This window comes from Sceloporus undulatus, chromosome 1 (genome assembly GCF_019175285.1).
Source record: "Sceloporus undulatus isolate JIND9_A2432 ecotype Alabama chromosome 1, SceUnd_v1.1, whole genome shotgun sequence".
Lineage (NCBI taxonomy): Eukaryota > Metazoa > Chordata > Lepidosauria > Squamata > Phrynosomatidae > Sceloporus > Sceloporus undulatus.
In genome coordinates this window covers 25,382,587-25,389,530 of record NC_056522.1, presented here as the reverse complement: position 1 = coordinate 25,389,530, position 6,944 = coordinate 25,382,587, and positions in this window count along the sequence as shown.

Below are 6,944 nucleotides of genomic sequence, written 5' to 3'. Positions count from 1 at the left end.
TTCCTAAGGGACACCCTGGTCTCCCTCTGAGGCTGAGAGAGTGTGACTAGGCCTGAGTCCTGTTCCTAAGGGACACCCTGGTCTCCCTCTGAGGCTGAGAGAGTGTAACTAGGCCTGAGTCCTGTTCCTAAGGGACACCCTGGTCTCCCTCTGAGGCTGAGAGAGTGTGACTAGGCCTGAGTCCTGTTCCTAAGGGACACCCTGGTCTCCCTCTGAGGCTGAGAGAGTGTAACTAGGCCTAAGTCCTGTTCCTAAGGGACACCCTGGTCTCCCTCTGAGGCTGAGAGAGTGTAACTAGGCCTGAGTCCTGTTCCTAAGGGACACCCTGGCCTCCCTTTGAGACTGAGAGAGTGTGACCAGGCCCAGGCCCTGTTCCTAAGGGACACCCTGCTCTTCCTCTGAGGCTGAAAGAGTGTGACCAGGCCCAGGTCCTGTCCCTAAGGGACACCCTGGTCTCTCTCTGAGGCTGAGAGAGTGTGACCAGGCACAGGACTTGATCCTAAGGGACACCCTGGTCTCCCTCTCAGACTGAGAGAGTGTAACCCGGCCCAGGTCTTGTTCCTAAGGGACACCCTGGTCCCCCTCTGAGGCTGAGAGAGTGTGACCAGGCCCAGGTCTTGTTCCTAAGGGACACCCTGGTCTCCCTCTGAGGCTGAGAGGGTGTGACCAGGCCCAGGTCCTGTTCCTTAGGGACACCCTGGTCTCCCTCTGTGGCTGAGAGAGTGTGACTAGACCGAGTCCTATTCCTAAGGAACACCCTGGTCTCCCTCTGAGGCTGAGAGAGTGTGACTAGACCCGAGTCCTATTCCTAAGGAACACCCTGGTCTCCCTCTGAGGCTGAGAGAGTGTGACCCGGCCCAGGTCCTGTGACCAGGCCCAGGTCCTGTTCCTAAGGGACTCCCTGGTCTCCCTCTTTGGTTGAGCGTGTGACCAGGCACAGGTCCTGTGACCAGGCCCAGGTCCTGTTCCTAAGGACCACCCTGGTCTCCCTTTGGCTGAGGGGTGGACCGTGCCCAGGTCCTGTCCCTAAGGGACACCCTGGTCTCCCTCTGAGGCTGAGAGAGTGTGCCTAGGACCTGAGTCCTTTCCTAAGGACACCCTGGTCTCCTCTGAGGCTGGAGAGTGTAACAGGCCGAGTCTGTTCCTAAGGGACACCCTGGTCTCCCCCTCTGAGGCTGAGAGTGTGTACCAGCCCAGTCCTGTTCCTAAGGGACACCCTGGTCTCCTCTGAGGCTGGAGAGGTAACCGGCCGAGGTCTCTGTTCCTAAGGGACACCCTGGTCTCCCTCTGAGGCTGAGAGAGTGTACTAGGCCGAGTCCTGTTCCTAAGGGACACCCTGTCCTCCACTCTGAGGCTGAGAGAGTGTGCCCAGGCAGGCCTGTTCTAAGGGACACCTGCTCTCCTCTTGAGGCTGAAAGGTGTGACCAGGCCCAGGTCCTGTTTCCTAAGGGACACCCTGGTCTCCCTCTGAGGCTGAGAGAGTGTGACTAGGCCTGAGTCCTGTTCCTAAGGGACACCCTGGTCTCATCTGAGGCTGAGAGAGTGTGACCAGGCACAGGACTGATCCTAAGGGACACCCTGGTCTCCCTCTCAGGACTGAGAGAGTTGACCGGCCCAGGTCCTGTTCCTAAGGGACACCCTGGTCCCCCTCTGCGGCTGAGAGAGTGTAACCCGGCCCAGGTCTTGTTCCTAAGGGCACCCTGGTCCCCTCTGAGGCTGAGAGAGTGTGACCAGGCCCAGGTCTTGTTCCTAAGGACACCCTGGTCTCCCTCTGAGGCTGAGAATGTGTGACCAGGCCCAGGTCCTGTTCCTTAGGGACACCCTGGTCTCCCTCTGCGGCTGAGAGAGTGTGACCGACCCGAGTCCTATTCCTAAGGAACACCCTGGTTCCTCTCTGAGGCTAGAGAGTGTGACTAGAACCAGTCCATTTCCTAAGAAACCCCTGGTCTCCCTCTGAGGCTGAGAGAGTGTGACCCGGCCCAGGTCCTGTGACCAGGCCCAGGTCCTTTTCCTAAGGACTCCCTGGTCTCCCTCTTGGCTGAGGTGTGACAGGCCCAGGTCCTGTTTCCTAAGGGGACACCCTGGTCTCCCTCTGAGGCTGAGGAGTGTGACCGGCGAGGGTCCTGTTCCTAAGGGAACCCTGGTCTCCTCTGAGGCTGAGAGGGTGTGACCAGGTCCAGGTCTGTTTCTAAGGGACACCCTGGTCTCCCTCTGAGGCTGAGAGGGTGTGACCAGGTCCGGTCCTGTTCCTAAGGAAACACCCGATCTCCCCCTGAGGCTGAGAGAGTGTGGACTAGGCCGAGTCCTGTTTCCTAAGGGACCCAACCCTGGTCTTCGTGAGGCTGAGGTGTGACTAGACCAGTCCTGTTCCTAAGGAACACCCTGGTCTCCTCTGAGGCTGACAGAAGCGTGTTGACCCGGCCAGGTCCTGTGAACCAGGCCCAGGTCCTGCTTCCTAAGCGGACTCCCCCCTGTCCTCCCTCTTTGGCTGAGAGTGTGACCCGGCCAGGTCCTCGTTCCTACGTGACACCCTGGTCTCCCTCTGAGGCTAGAGAGTGTGACCCGGCCGAGGTCCTTTTCCTAAGGGACACCCTGGTCTCCGGCTGAGAGGGTGTGACCAGGTCCAGGTCCTGTTCCTAAGGAACACCCCGATCTCCCTCTGAGGCTGAGAGAGTGTGACTGAGAGATTTCAGGCTTGATTTGTTCAAGAACCCATTTGTTTGTCTTTTTGGATGTCCACTTTATTCTCAACACTCTTCTCCAGCACCACATCTCAAATGAACGGATTTTCTTCTTATCCACTTTCTTCACTATCCAGTTTTTCTATCTGTACATGGTAACAGGGAATACAATGGCTGCTACAATTTGACTTTAGTGATCAGTTGTATATTTGGGTACTCTTTACTAGTTCTTTCATAGCTACCCTTCCCATTCCTAATCTTCTCCTGATTTCTTGACTTGGAGTCTCCTTCCTGATGGATGTTTGATCTAAGGTACAGGGATGCTTTTACTATTTCAAATTTATGTAGGTACACCATGGTCATTATTTTTATTTTCTTTATGTTCAATAGTAAGCCCGCCTTTGCATTTTCTTCTTTGATCTTCCTTAGTCATTCTTCCAAGTCTGTGATGTTTTCAGCTGTAGTATAGTGTCATCTGCACATCTTAGATTGTTGATATTCTTTCCTTCTATCTTTACTTTTTCCTCTTCCGATTCTAAGATTGTGCTACTGTCACTCTAACAAAAGGCTTGTGTGAATATTTTACATGAGTAAAAGTGTTCCTGGAGGTACACTTTGGTTATGCACAGAGGATCAGCGTTTCTTCTGCCTCTCAGCAGCAGATATTGTACATCATCAACCAACTGTAGGGCTTTTGCTGCTACAGCCAAAATCTCATTATTGCAGTTCAGAGACTGGAAAATAATTCAGCTGCAGGTCAAATTGGCTGGCAATTTACGCAAGCAAAGGAGCAAAAGAGTTGCTAAAAAGTCTTGCTGCTCAATTAATTTGCAAACAATTTTTAAAAAACAGACACACTCATGAAAGCTTACTCCTTGCCTTCAGGCCTTTCTAGCCCTTATGATCACAGCTCCTCCTAGGCTTTCCATTTATGGCATGCATCACTCAGATTCAGTTTGACTGCAAGCTTCTATGCTCTTCAAAATAAGCATCTCCCTTGTCCATCAGTGTGGTTTAATGGTTTGAGCATCGCCCTATGACTCTGGAGACCAGGGTTCAATTCCCAGCTCGGCCATGAAACCCACTGGGGGAACCTTGGGCAAGTTGCATGCTCTCAGCCACAGGGGGAGGCAATGGCAAATCTCCTCTGAATAAGTCTTGCCAAGACAAGTCACCTTAGGGTTGCCATAAGTCAGAAATAACTTGAAGGCACACACCAACACCACCATAATGACCAAGAAAAGACATACACAAGCATAAAGTTGGACATCATTTACAAGATGCTAGCCACACACAAGGAGGAGGAGGCAACAGAGGTATCTGTGGCTTGCTTGCCATGCCTGACTTGTCTTTACAGCAGAGATGGCTGTTTCAGGAAATAGCTGCTTCTGTTGTTGTTTTCTTATATCCTGCCTTTCTCCCAATATAGGTACTCAAGGCGGTTGAAGAGGTATAGGGACACCACAGTCATGTCCTCCTCCTTAGGGCACTGCTACCTTCTTTGGGACAGCCTCTGATGTTCCTCCTTTTCCTCTTCCTCTTCTTTTTGGGGCAGCATTGTGGGAGGGCAGGAAGGGTAACCAGGATGGGTCCTGCCAGCAGAGTGAGGGGTGCAGTGAAAGGTGCCACCTGAGATGGTCACTTCATCCAACATAATGACACCATATGGTCTGAGGGCTATACCAAGCAGGTCAGAACACTGCCCACTGGCCATGAGAGGCTTAACAAACCCTTCTCTGGGCACACCAGTCAGGCAGCAAGATCACACATTACAGATAGATATGCCTCAGATCAAACAGTACATGTGCTCCTGGACATTACTTCTTTAACAGAAAATTTGGTACCAAAGGCAGAGATAACATGGACAGAAGAGGGATAGAAAAAACATCTAGGGGTAGTGGTGTTGGCCATATAGCAAATCCAATAACATTGAAACAGTTATACATGTATTGGGCCAAACAAAATGCACAATTACATATTGCAAGCTTTCAAAGTCACACTGGCTTCTTCATCAAGCAAACAGGAGAAATAAACTGAAGATGTTAGTCATAGGCCTGCATTTTCTGTTTCTGGTCTTAGTTCAGATGGTAGAGAGGGCTATCTGCAGGCTGGGACCTCCCTCTTTGGTCACTGGGAGATTTTTCAAAGTCAAGGCAATTTAATGTCCATTTGCAATAGGGATAGAGTGTGCATGCATCTGTGCCTTCAAGTCGCCTGTGGACTTATGGTGACCCCATAAATTTCATTGAGTTTTCTTAAGCAAGGAATACTCAGAGGTGGTTTGGCCAGTTCCTTCTGCTTAAATATAGACTACAATCCTTGGTATTTGTTGGTGATCTCCCTTCCAAGTACAAAACAGGGCTCACCCTTCTTAGCTAACAAGCTCAGGCAGGATCTGGTGCCTTTAGGGTACTTAGGGATAGATTTGTTGTTGTGTGCCTCCAAGTCATTTCTGACTTACGGGGACCCTAAGACAAACCTATAATGGAGTGTTCTTGTCAGAATTTATTCAGAAGAAGTTTGCCATTGCCTTCCTCTGAGGCTGAGAGAGTGTGACTTGCCCAAAGTCACCCAGTGGGTATCATGGCTGAGCTGGAATCGAACCCTGGTCTCCAGAGTTGTAGTTCAACACTCAAACCACTAAGCCATGCTGGCTTGAGGGACACATTACTATTCCACAAATAGAAAAGCAATTCAACCATGTTTCAACAAACTTTTAATTTGAAACTGACAATATATACATGTGGAATGAAGCAAGCGAGCAAGATAACCCTTGCATAAGTAAACAAGACATTTTAGAATATAGTAGGTGCTTCCAATGTGCATCTAGGAATGACTGACTGTATATTTTATCAGCATCTAGTTTGCTTGTAATTTCCATTTTGGTGGTCCACCTTCTAGATCTGTGTTTGTGTGTTGTTGTTGTTGTTGTTGTTGTTGTGTTTTAATATGCTGGGGTACCTGGTAAGGCAGGCTAACCCGCTTTCCCCTTTCCTCTCTGTTTTGCTATCCATGCGTGCTCACTAAGGGATTCTGAGTGCAGCTGCTGTATACTTTGCCTGTTGTAGGCAGGCAACACAACCACAACTCATTCATTTGTCTTTTTAGCAGTCCTGGGTATCCATAGAACTCTCCTCCAGCATCACCTTTTATTTTTTATTGGGGTTTTTTTTAGTGGTGACCTGCTATGGACAGGTTGCTTACCTGTAACGGTATTTCTTCGAGTGGTCATCTGCGAATACATACAAATGGGTTTTACTGCACCTGCGCAGTGCTGTTTGGAAACTTCTGGAATCACTGAGCAAAGTACACTTTGCAACTTTTAGTAACTTTTTGGCGGTAACTCCGCCCACCCGTTATAAGGCCCTTGCCTTCCCACTCTTTCCCCAGTTCCGAAATTTTTCACCACATAAGCGACATGATAATAATAATAATAATAATAATAACAACATTTATTTCTATACCGCTTTTCCGCATTGATCAAAGCTGTGTACAAAGCAAAGGATACAACAATACATCAATACAGAATAAAATTACAATATATAAACATACAATGAAACAGTGTAAAAAATTTCAAGTGCAATTTAAAAACTATTAAACCCAAGCCAGATCCAGCTGAGCTGGTAATCCGTGATGCAAATTACATATGGGGGGGGGGGAATCACATGATATTAGAGCACATGGGGGAAAGCTTGATGGAAGAAAAAGGTCTTAAGTTTCTTTTTAAAGAGATCCAGGGAGGTGATAGAACGGAGCTCATCGGGAAGGGTGTTCCAGATTTTTGGAGCCGAGATAGAAAAGGTCCTTTGCAAGGTCGACGCATATTTCACAGTCGGAATCCTCAACAGGTTCTTCCCGGCTGACCTGAGTGTGCAAGACGGATTGTATGGGGAGAGGCGGTCCTCCAAGTAACCTGGGCCCAAGCCATTTAGGGCTTTATAGGTAATTACCAACACCTTGTATTGCGACCGGAAGCGAATAGGCAGCCAATGAAGATCTTGTAAAATGGGTGTTATGTGGTCAGCCCTGGAACAACCAGCGACCAATCTCGCAGCCATATTCTGTACTAATTGAAGCTTCCAGGTTTGGTACAAGGGTTGCCCCATGTAGAGCGCATTGCAGAAATCCAATCGAGAGGTTACCAGAGCATGTACCACAGTTTCAAGGTCCCCCCAGCCCAAGTAGGGTCGCAGCTGGCGTATCAGCCGAAGCTGATAACAGGCGCTTCTAACTGTCGCCTCCACTTGAGATGTCAATTGGAGC